The sequence below is a fragment of the Anser cygnoides genome, chromosome 1 (assembly GCF_040182565.1).
Source record: "Anser cygnoides isolate HZ-2024a breed goose chromosome 1, Taihu_goose_T2T_genome, whole genome shotgun sequence".
Lineage (NCBI taxonomy): Eukaryota > Metazoa > Chordata > Aves > Anseriformes > Anatidae > Anser > Anser cygnoides.
Window position 1 is genome coordinate 143,101,138 of NC_089873.1, and position 12,445 is coordinate 143,113,582.

General features: G+C 43.1%; 1 long non-coding RNA gene across 1 annotated transcript; it reads right to left on the reverse strand.

The window, feature by feature from the left end:
• Positions 1-4,787: 4,787 nt before the first annotated feature.
• LOC125180185 (uncharacterized) lies at positions 4,788-10,555 on the reverse strand. Its single transcript, XR_007158544.2, has 4 exons — positions 8,411-10,555; positions 7,380-7,522; positions 5,577-5,791; positions 4,788-4,999 (listed from the first exon to the last, which is right to left on the reverse strand). It is a non-coding gene; the product is annotated as an uncharacterized lncRNA (long non-coding RNA).
• Positions 10,556-12,445: the final 1,890 nt, after the last annotated feature.

Below are 12,445 nucleotides of genomic sequence, written 5' to 3' on the forward strand. Positions count from 1 at the left end.
GTTTATCTTAATACAGGACTGGCATTTCCAGGTGCTCCTTTTTGCAAGGCAGTAGTGACAGTGATACATGCATGTGAGCTGATACGCCCGTGGTGCAGATTCGGCCTTACGAAGGACACCGTGGCTTATCGCACCAGCGTCTATATTCTCCTGCAACAGGAGTTGCTGTGGACAAAAGGGCAACAGGCAGATCCCAAACGTTTTCAGAAGCATCTTCATGCCATCAGGCTGTTCTGTAGTAACCCTCAGCCCATCTTCCTTTGTGCAAAGGGGGCATGAATTTTACTCTGCAGGAATGGCCTGAGGAAGCTGAGGCAGTGTAAACCTCACGTCACATTTGCACAAGGGGAAGGAAGTGGTAGAGTAAGGAGCTTGCTGGGGTATGCCATCTTCTAAGGACAAGGGATGTACCTGCAAAACTGGGGGTACACATACATGTGCACAGGTGTTTCGTACACCTGCATGGACAAAGCAGCGAGCCAGCTGGGGAGGTGCAGTGAAGCTGGCCGTGTTCGTGCTGTGCCTGTTTTTGACCGAGGAGCAGCCCCAGGACTTGGGAGACCTGGTGCTTTCAGCCCTGCCACGTGTCTACAGCTCTGTCATGTTACACCCCGGCCCACTTCTCGCTGTAGGACTTGCTTACCTGTGGAGGGTGTGGATACCAGGGCACACCAAGCGTGCCTGAAATCACGCGTTTTGTTCACAGCTGTATGTGGAAGTCCACGAGAGAAGCTTTGGGAGGGTGGTGAGGACTTCAAAGCCTCGCTAGCACGAACCACCAAGGGAACTGTCTCATTGTCTGTTGCGGAAAGACGTGTTTGTCTTTCCTCCGCCCCTGTTCACAAACTTTCCTAGCCCATTATTAAATGACCAAAAATAAAGTGCTTCTGGTTCAGCATTTTCCCCCGTGTGTCCCCTCTAGCTGCTGCCCAGGCATAGATCCTGCACCAGTGACCGCACCGTTCCTGTTTTGGACTGTGATGTTATCCCAATGGGATGCACACAGAAGGCTCTGCCCATGAGGGGCATTTCAGCAGTGTTATTTTTTTAACCCTTACTTGATGGTGATAGCTCAAAGAAATTGGCAAAGAAATCGCGTTGACGTAGCAGAATGGAGACAGCTGCTGTTTGCATCCGCCCTCGCCAGCTGAGGTCTCTGGTGCCACGGGGTTGTGAAATTACATCAATATCTAGGGTAGGGGTGATGAGCAGCAGCCACAGAGTTATTGCACAGGGAGAGCCACCCTCGTGGAGCCCTGTGAAGAGCTCGCTCTGACACAAGAGGTGCTATAATAAACCAGGGAGAGGGGGCAGTGTGCAAATGAGCCATCAGTACTGTCCGGGATGGCTGTGCCAGACCTAGGTAACCATTTCCATGTTGATTAGACAAGTTTTAATGCTGCGATAGTGAGATGTCTGTGCTGTGGTCTCTGATGCCAAACCACAGGCTCCAGTGGCTAGTACACATGAAATAATAGCTGGCTGAGGGAGACTGCACTTTTCCAACTACACTGACAGAGTGCGGGCGTCCTTGGTGTGATCTCTGCAAGAAACACAGGAATGACTGGCAGGCAGGGGCATGGCTGGATAGATCTGCAGATGGTGGCTGATCACAGGGACACATTTATGGACACAAGCACGGGATGCACAGTGCATGAAACAAGGATCCTGAGAAGAGCTAGTGTTTCCCTTTTGGACAAGACACTCAGTTTAATTCCAGTATAATATTTATAAATAGGAGGTTTCTGCCCATTATTACGTTATTTGACCCACCTTCCCATCTTCTGTCCTAGCACGCAAAGTTATGTGCAGAGGTCAGAACACCTGATGGGGAAAAAAAGGTTTAATTATATACGAAATACTTGCAGAATGGTTTCAGCTGCTCAAGGCAAAATGGCCCAGCCTTCTGACTTGTTTGGATGCCAGTGTGCTCCATGCATTTTTTGTTAACACCACACTCTGCACCTTCACAGCTTCCTCAAGGGTGTCAGTTAAGGACACTGGTCCTCTGCGGTAGGTGGGGAGAGCAAGAGAAATCAGGGATGCCACGTGGCCTCCTGTCTCTGCACTGCAAGTGGCATGCTTGTGTGCATCAGGATTTGTGTGTGTAAGTTTTATGCTGCAGGTACCATTCTTTCTTTCCCGTGCACTCCAAGGCCAACCACATTTTTTAAAAATAACCAATTGAATCTGTGTCCAAAATCACTAAGCAACTGCAGAACAGGGAACTTTTATTCTTCCCCAGGAGGTTCCTGCCAGGCAATCTTATCTAAGAAGAAAATGGTATTCTACTCCCTTGGGTAAAAACGCTTCTTTTTCTTAGTTGGGGAAAAAATGAGAATTTTCTTATTTACATAAAAAGCAAATCTGTTTTTCCTTTTTCCTGTATGCCTTTCTTCCATAATGTGGGCATCACGCTACATATCTCCAAGGTGTTTATGCACTTCCATTGCCACTGAGACTTAAAACACCAGCCACAGGGGACAATGTGGTGATACTGAAATACAAGAGCATGTTATGTCACAGTGGAAATACAAACTTATGTCACTAGGCCTATAATCATAGCTTCATTTTAAGACTATTTTCCAGACATCACTGCGAACACAGGTAAAGAGACAATTGTGCTACGTACATGTTACACGCTTCCCTCCAGCACAGAAACACACAGGCACTGCTCAGGACCATACCCTACAGTGGAGCAGATGGGTGGTCAGGCAGCGAAGGAACAGGCTGGGCTTTTGCCTTGACCTGCACATACTTGGTATGTTCAACAGGTAAAAGTCAACCAACAGTGACACTGAAAACACTTGTGGGCAGAGATTGCCCACAACTTAAGAAATGGGCAAATCTGCACTCTCTATTTGAGGTAACACGTGCACTTGTAAGAGTTTTATCAAATGACTGGTTAGATGTGGACCTATCCCTGTTTCTTCAGTGCACGTTACTCTTCGTAACAGGAATTACCTGGGAAACATTTGCCAACTAATGACAAAAAGGCGATGACCGCCTCTTTAGCACTGGTTTTGCATCTCTTTTCCACTCTGTTCCTTGAGCCATCTCTGAGAAGCTCCCTAGAACTTCACCTTAAAACTCAGTAACTTTGGGATATAAAGGATAAACTAGAAGCATTCCCTGACCAACACTCCAACACGCCCAACAGCCCCAGCTGCTTCCCTTCTTCTCTCTCCCCATCCCTAAAATGCTGCCACGTACCCAGGAGAACCCCTCCAGGAACACCTGCGAGCTGCCTCTCCAGCCCCTCTCATCCTTCCAGCAGACAGCACGCATCATGGCAGCACGGCGGCTGCACACAAGTTGACTTGCCAGCACGTTGCTGCCTACCAGCTGAATTCAGCCAGGACTGACTTCTCCAGGGAGGGAATGGATGAGGTCTCTTCTCTGGCCTGGCCACTGATTTTCATAAAACTTACGCGCATTGAATATTTTTGAAAGAATTTTGCCTTTCGGTCAGATCTAGCTGAAAAAAGATTAATGGTCAGAAGTTGATGGGGGGAGGGAAGAGGGTTGATTTGATAGACTGACATATAGACAATGTGATTGCATCAGTCTCATTTCCTTAGGAAACTGGGCTAAAAATAAAAGGCTTTATTTGCCCCTGGGAATAAAGTAGAATGTCTCTCACATCTTTACAAAACATTTGTTTCTATGTATACTTATAAATAGTCAGGATGGGAGAGGAAGTTTGCACTGGGTTTTGAGCAGAGAATTACAAGGAAGAGCAAGAGGTATGTGAATTTTAAAACCTGAGACCCTTTTAGACACGACAGCACAGCAACGAATGCGGGGTCTTGTACATTAACACTGCGTTATCCATGTGTAAATTGTTGGCCTGCTAACCAACGGCCTGTTGTGCAATTTTTCACCCCACCACAAAATGAATGCACTTCTCTTGCAGTGAAAACGGATGATGTGCCTTAGACCAAATCCTTCATGCACCTTGAAGTCAGCAGACTCTCACAGGTGTAGTGAGCAACACAGAAGTTTCTGTGTTTGATCAGATTTACAGTCTGAAGATTCTTCTCTGACAGTGACCAAGACTAGCTGCTTCAGAGGAAATACTCCCCCAGAAGTCTCATCCATCAATAAAGGGTTGTGTAAGCTGAAGAAGCACTTACACACCTTCTAAAATTCTCCTTTCTGCATTAACTAGGTATTTTTATGTTTGAAAACATCTTATTTTTTTTTCTCCCAGCCTTGGCCTCAGTGATAGGCTGTGCAGTAAGTTCTTTTTATGTATGCTGTATAGAAAATGCTTATTGTTTACAAAATCTGAAAGTACTACTTTTCAGTTTCATTGAACTGGCAGCATTTTGGAGATGTGCTTTTATAGTCGTACTTAACAGACAGGGAACAAAGTAGTTCCACATCCCCCAGAAAGCTCTGATTGCTACAAGACACAAGCGCCGACACAACGTTGAAGAAGAGAAAAGAGTTTGTACAGAAGGAGCTGAGGGGAACTTCCATCATGAAGCATAAGCTGGCAGTGTAGAAGCGTTTGTATTGTCCATCTCCTTTGCTTGTGCACTACCTTTTCATTTTTGCTTCAACGGCCTATGCAAGGAAGCCCCTTCTTCCTGAGACATGCAATTATTTCCATTACAGGAATACACTGTTAACAAACACTGTACTAAGGACCACGTAAACATGTCATTAGAGGTGGTCCTTATCCTGAAAAACTTATGTTCAAAATATGAAAGACCAGCACAGTCTGGGGAAAAAAGAACACAACACACTGCTAGAAGACAAGAAAAGGAACATATATTTTGCCTGCAGGTATAACCGGGGCTCTTGCCAGGAGTTACCTTCAAATCAGCTTCTAACTTGTTCTTGCTTCTCCAGGAGATTCAGCCTGACTTTGGGGACGGGACTGATCTGTCCATGTAGAGATCAAAAAATGAGACATCCGAGCTCATCCTTCTACAGACTCTCTGCAGTCAGCCAAGAGAATTAGGTACTTGCAGGAGACTGCTCATGGGACCTGTTTTAAATAAAAAGCTAACAGCCATTTCTTCTCTCTTCAATTACATGCATTTGAAATTTCTTCTCAGACTGGTTTAAAACACATTCTCTACTGCTCTCAGCAGTCATTCATTACTACCACCATCTACTAAAGATAAGCTATTTTTCCTATTTCCTTATTTATGAACCAAATGAAGACGGCCTTCTTTATCCTTTCTGTCACTAGTTAGAGGTCAGTGTCTCTGGTATGGGCAGAAATACAACTTCAACTACATTTTAATATATGACTTAACACATTTGCCTATGTCTGTCTTAGGTACCTTATCTGTTCAAGGTTTTAGGATCTCTTAGGTCACTTCTTAGAACTGGGTATGGCATCTTAATTTCAGCCTAACTTGCACACGGGCAACTGCTACTAATTTTCAAAAAGCTTCTTAAACTTCAGACTCACTTACACATTCTCAGGAATTTTGCTCCTGAGCTCCCATACATATGATCTTGAATGAAAAGCACAAAGATTGGAAAAGAATCTGAAGAAATGTTAATCAAAGCAGCTGAATTTTTTTAGCTCAACAGCAAAAACCCTGCATACTTACACTTCACTGAAATAAAGTCTGAGTCGTGACTTGTCAGATGACCCTGTTAGTTGATGTGGTTACGAACGAAGAGCTGTGTATTGGGAAAGCAAGCAAGCTGAAGACCTTATAAAAGCAGAAGTTTCACACATATCGCTGGTCCTTGGCTTATCTTATCTTTTCTTCTCCTTTTTTTTTTTTTTTTTTTAATTGATGTGTAATGCGTATCAGTGAAGCTGTGAAAAACCAGAAGGGTAAGATTTATATTTGATGTCAAGTTCACTTTTATTCATTCATTATAAACAGCCCCTGAAAAAAAATATGTCACGGCACTGGAGAAAGAAGGTCTCTGGTTATAAGACAAGGAGCTACAGCAATGCATATGGCTGGTGCAGCCTCACAACACTGCTGTTAGCATTACCTCCGAGTAGCCACACATGCAGGTGGTTCGGGGCACTGCACACCTTGCTCACTGAATTCTCAGACACCTCACCTGAAAACAGCGCTTTCCTTAGGATGTAACTGCTGAGTTATTCTGCAAAAGGGACCCGTTATCTTATCTTACGGTGACGTGTATGTTTGCCAGTTTCATTTTTCTGTTTGTTTTTCTTCACCTGAGTTAGGGTATCCCATAACTCCACCGGCTCCTATCTAGAGAGCATCCTCCGGCAGCTCTCTTCACTCTGGAGCTGACAGCACTGCCTGGATCTGCACCACTAATTTCTTAATGCAGTGATCTGGTGTTTTCCCCTTTTGTTTCCTTGTACCAAGGATTATACACTGTTTGTTTTAAGACTCTGAAAACAATATACTTCTAATGCAGCTGATTGCAACAACCGGATTGTGGGTGAGGGTGGGGGTTTATTCAGCAGATAGAGGCTGTGGACTTTTTTTAGTAGACAGATCTTGTGGTCCATTTACCTTGTCTTTGAATCGCATTAAATAAACACACTGCTAAAAGGCTATTGAAATGTTCAAATGTCAGTGTTTCAAATGAAAATCAATAGCATGCTATTAGGCTCATTATATTGCTGTTATGCATCATTAAAATGTATTTAAAAGCTTTCAGCATAAAACGGGAGACGGGATGAATAACAAGACGCTCTGAGAACCTGCAGCATACTTAGAAGGCAATAAAGACTCAGTCACCAGAGAAACTTTGTAGGCAGTTGGAAAGAAAGCCCTGCAAGGAGCTCACTGAGTGCTGGAAACATATGGGAACGTTATAAAACAGATGAAGCAGAACTCTGAGGATACAGACAGATCAGTGGGGCAGCACCACTGCTGGAGGATATCAAAATCATCACATATTTTTAAGATACTTTTATATATAAATGGGTCTTTGCAATTTAAGTTTCTCTCTTTGTCTAGTCTATAAATATCACTATACTACAATGCTCTGTAACACACCTAAAAATATGTTTTACCTTCTTGCACAGAAGGAATGTGTTAGGTCCTAAAAGCACATTTAAAAATTAGCATTTCCAAACCTCTTTCTGGTCAAATGTCATGTCAAAACATGTCACATCATCAGATACCTCTAACCATCAGATACCCTAACCTACTTCTTCCCTATCTGAAATAGATTTCTAATGAAAAACTTTTGGTCTGCTATTTAAATGTGCACATATGTTTACAAATGAACAAGTATGTACACATGCAATTATATACATGTGTGAGAAAGAGCGCTTCCTTTCTAAATTTCTGAAATTTTCTTTCTAAAGGGAAAGAATGGGGAGAAGTGACGCTCCCAATGGCTGTGAGTTTAAGCTGGCAAGAGGAACAGATTTCCAGTCCCACACACATATTTTTATGCTTTCATACCTGACTGTCATTGAATGCATGCTTGCCTTGCTCCTGGCACAGGACCAGAACACAAACCATCAGCCTGCATCTCACCAAGCACAGTCTCACTAAAATCATCAAGTTCTGCTTTTCTCCTTTTCCTTCCAGTGAATCCTCAATTCCTGTAAACAGCAATGTAACTTTAGCCAGAGATGAATATTCCCCTCTGCTCCTAGTAACCATTGCCTGGATTTGAGTTTAAAACCCTACAGGCAGGGGAAGAAACAGAACCTGAAAGTCCCACTTCCTGGGCAAGAGCTCTAGTCGGCTCTGAATTATTGAACACTTTTTCAGAAAGCAGACTTCAAATCTGTAGCTTAAGCATAAAGCCCTCCCTCCTGCAATGCTATCTGCGGAGGTAAAGATTCAACTGAAATTGATTTTAGATGAAAACAGAAACAAGGCATAAATCGAGTCATCGAGCCAGGGAACAGAAATAGTGCCATTTGAGGCAGGCGTGCAGTTGCATAGCTCAAATTATAAATGCTGAGCACTCAGAGTTCACAGCGAAGAGTTCCCGAGCAATGCATATACTGAATGTTTTCACATAAAACACATGCTCAGCTATTTTCAAATTGCAGACAGATTTTAAAATATCCCTGATTAAACAGTAAGAAAGAAAAAAAAAAAGGCCAAATGAAAAGATCATTTTGCTTCAAATCATTTGCCAAGGAGAAAATGTTTCAGAGTTATCACAGAAGGGTTTTCTAGCCAGATTAAGTGTCTATGCACATGTATATGTGCAAAAATCTATATTGTATACTGTTTTTATGTGCTAGTATGACCCTGCTGAGTTTCACCATTTTAATTGGGGCCAAAATTCCATCTTTTCTGGAAGTGTCTGACACACTCGAGAAACCAGGTAATTGTAGTAACATGAATTAACGTGGATGAGCAGCTGACATTTTAAAACTAGCTTAAAATGCAGAGGTATCAGTAAAATTCACAGTAGCTAAAGAATTCATCAACAATCACATTTGTTTCTAAACCACCCAGGGTTCACCACTTACGAAGCCATTGTAAAATGATATTTTAGGTGTTTCTTGAGTGCTCATCAAGTTATATCCAAGAATCCCTTGGCAACTTTGAGGTCTGATGAACAAGTGGAGATGCAATCTCGTACAGTTACTCAGGAAGGCTTTTAGGCATTGTTAGCATGCCAACATTGCTGATTACTCCAGGAATAACAAAATCTGTTTCTGCATTGGTGGTCTCATCTTGTGTTTTGAATCAAAGAGAAAAACTAGTAAGGATAACATAGTCACTAGGAATCTGCAGTTGAACAGATGCACACAAAACACACCTTCTCCCTCCCCTTTTGTAAATGTTGCTATTCAAAATACACTGTAGATGGGCTGGGTCACTTAAATTATTGAGGAAAGGAATATGTGTACAAGAGAAAAGTCTTGTGAGAATAAACAAAACAATCTGGAAGTGTTTTAATTTCCCCTTTGACTTTAAGGTGTGACTTAATTCCTTCCTACCATGTTCTTCCCAAATGAAATGTGGGATAAAAAATATTCCGGTGGGAGTTGTTTCCCAGCCCAAGTACTCAGCCTCTTTGCTAGAAGAAACTCAAATACTTGCTGCAGAGAGAGTCAATTTAATACAGTTTCTTTGCCACTTTTTCTTTCTTCTTCCTAATACTCTTTTTTTTTTTATTGCTTCTTCATTAGTATTGTTTTCTTTTTCCTAGTGCCCAGAAAGCAGTTCTTGTTCCGTGTTGTTATCTAAAATACAATAGCAAACAATAGCATAATCAATTTTAATTTAAAATTTTTATTTTTTTTTCTTCCTGCTGTTAGGAAATCAAATCAAATCAAAATGAATGTGCTCCTTTGGTCAGGGATCTAATTTTCCAGCAACAATTACAATTTTCTCAAATGATGGTGACCATTTAAATAGTAAAACTATTTCATACTAACAGTGAAATAATCTGTAACGTTTATCTGTGCTGGAAAAGGGTTATCTGCCAAAGCAGATTGTCTCTGTCACTTGTAGCCTGAAATCTGTGCGTCCACCTTAGCAGTTACGAGTCAATAGGACAGAGTTAGAAATGGAACCTGAGTCAGTAAGTTTAGCCCCAGTCCCCTTATCCCTCCTTAGGAACTCAAAGCATGATGTTTACTGAGGTCCTTACTCAAGCACAAGATAAAGATGACGGGTATATTTCAAGCTTTTATTGAGTATGTTATAGCCCTTCTATGAGCCACCAAAAAGAAGCGGAATATGCTCAGCCTGGTCGCAGAGGACCTGCTGTGCGGAGGCAGCGAGCTGGACCTGTCCCTTGGCACCAGGAGGCCGCGCAGTGGCGATGGACCCGCTGTGGATCCTCAGCTGCCCCATGCCCACTGCAGTAGCCGGGGCCCTGGCCTTCCTCCTGGGGGGAACGTTTCAGAAAGTTGATTTCGGAAATCAAACGCAGCTGAGAACTCATTTATTTGAGTCTCCGCTACCATCCCACGCTCTCGCTTCTTTGTTAGGTGAGTTGTGAGCCCAAGAACACCCAGCACGCTCACGCGCCCGCAGAACACCACACCTCGTGGAGTTACTGAAACCCTCTCTCGCAGCACGTTTACTGCACTTCTCCCCTGGGGAATATTTTACCCAACATCTTTTCCTTAGATTAAGACGTTTGCTACCCTGAAATGGCAATCTGATTTCAAATCGCGATGACTTCAGGTTCCCCTTTGTCAACCGATGTTTGTGCCCACCCCACTTCCTATAAAATATTCCACCTTCTGAACAGTTAGCTTTCCTACTCTGACCAGAAACCTTTTAATCTGCAGAGAATAATTTCAGATGGCTGCATTAGCCACATATAAGTCACGTTCTTTTTGCTATCTCAGTCATTGGGGAGACTTTTTTATTGCTCTGAGGGCCATTTCTGCAGTTCTATGTCCATTGTTCCAGTAAGTGCATTATCCAAGAGCAGCTTGCATTTCTGAAATTTATAGGAAAAGAAGAGACAGATGTCTCCTTCTCAGCATTTTTCTCCTTTTTGCAACAAATCCCCTGCTCTGCTGTCTTCAGCAGAACTTGTTGTTAGCAGCAGGCTGAAGAAAAAAGACCACCTGGACAGAAGGACCACAGGTCCGTTTGAGTGTGGATTAGCACCCAGCAAAACATCCTTCATTTAATGCACAATCTTCGGCACGGCCATTCCTAACCACAAACTTCATCCCCACAAATGAACAAAGAAAAGTTTTGCCAGCCCACCAGAATTAGAAAATCTGCTGACCAGTCTCAGGCCAACAGATGAGCACAATATACAAAAGTATCGAGGGAAAGAGGCTATAGGGGAAAAGCTACATGAATTCTTTGCATCTCTGCGTGGGATCTTGGAGTGTTTCCCAGACAAGAACCTTTACTGGCAGGGTACGAGTCAAGAGAACTGCCTCACAGTGGAGTAAGAGATGTAAGAGACGTGAAATGAAATGCATGAATCGAGTCATTATTCATCACCAGGATCTGATGGGATTCACTCGAGAAATTTATATCAGATGAAGGAAGAAGATGCTACACTGCAGTGTGCACCTGCTCATCAAAATGGTCTCAGTAGCGAAGAAACAGTGTGACACCAATCTTTAGAAAGACCATAGGGATAACCCGAGACACTATAAACCATCAAGCCCAATTTCTGTACTGAGGAAATTACATGAAACTACAGCAATGACCAGAACTTGTGCATGCACAGGCGAGACTGAGGAGTAAACCCCGTGTGCGTGCACCCTTCCCAGGTACACATTCAGTTTCCCGGAGAGATACAACCATTCAGGGCTGTAAAAAATAAAACTGGCAGGAAGGTGTTGCAGGATATTTCGTAATGTTGAATGAGTAAATTAAATGGCAGAGAAGTCAAATATTTGATAAATGCAAAATAAAATACTGCAATGAGGGTGGGCTGGAAATAGAAGGAAACTGTCCCTTTTGTAGTGGTGGGGGCTAACTAATTATTGCTGCTGAAGAAAGATGAGCAAAGTCATTCAGAACAGTTCTTTTATAGTATCAGGTCAATGTTCACAGCCCAGAAGATCAAACAACACGAAAAAGGAGCAGAGAAATAAATAGCACTCATTGTAAAAAGGTGTATAAATGTATAAATCTATGGGGCACTCACAGGTGAATACTGGATGCAAATTTAATCCCCACTTCTCAAAAAGGATTCAGCAGAAGTGGAAAAAGCAGAGAAGGGCAACAAGGATGACAGGAGTCCACAGAGGGTGCCTTTATCTTAGAGGGGAACAACTGAGGTGTGGCATGACAGGGCATGCACGGAATGATGAGCAACGAACAGAGTGGAGAATGAAGCACTGTTTTGCAGAGCACGGCTCTCGAACTGCAGAACTCATTGCCACGGTGCTTTATGCATGCCAAAAATACAAGCAGGTTCATAAATCACTGAAGACGAGCTCAAGGAAGAAAAGTTTGTCAGGGCTGGGAACTGCAATGGTGAGCGTTCAACCTTGGACTCGGGAAGTACCTAAACTGCAGATGGACAGAAGCCAAGAGCCCACAGGGAAAGAGTCACTCTGTGCTCTCACTAAGCTTCTGCTACCAGTCATGGGCAAGGCACTGAGCTCGATGAACACCATCCTATGGTTCTGTGTACAGTTATGGACATTTATAGCCACAGCTGCTCACACGAGTTTCTTTCATTTAGACCACCAACACCTACCAGGAAAACTTAGTTTTGCTGTAAGAAGCTGTCACTCTCCCAAGTCTCTTTTATCCTTGTATCAAACCTTGTCTCTTTGTCTCTGCAGGAAGTTTAAAAGAGGCAGAGAAACAGTAACCAGTCTTTTCCACTCTGCAGACCACTGACGTGGTTACACCTTCCCAATCTATTGCAATAGTTCTTCAGCCCCACAAAACCAAAACTCTGACAGGAACAAAGAAGTGCAATGATTTCTCTACAGCTCAGCAGGACAGGGCTGGAGCACCTCTCCTGTGAAGAGAGGCTGAGAGAGCAGGGGATGTTCAGCCTGGAGAAGAGAAGGCTCAGGGGTGACCTCATGACCTCATGACCTCTTTTTATAAAAAAA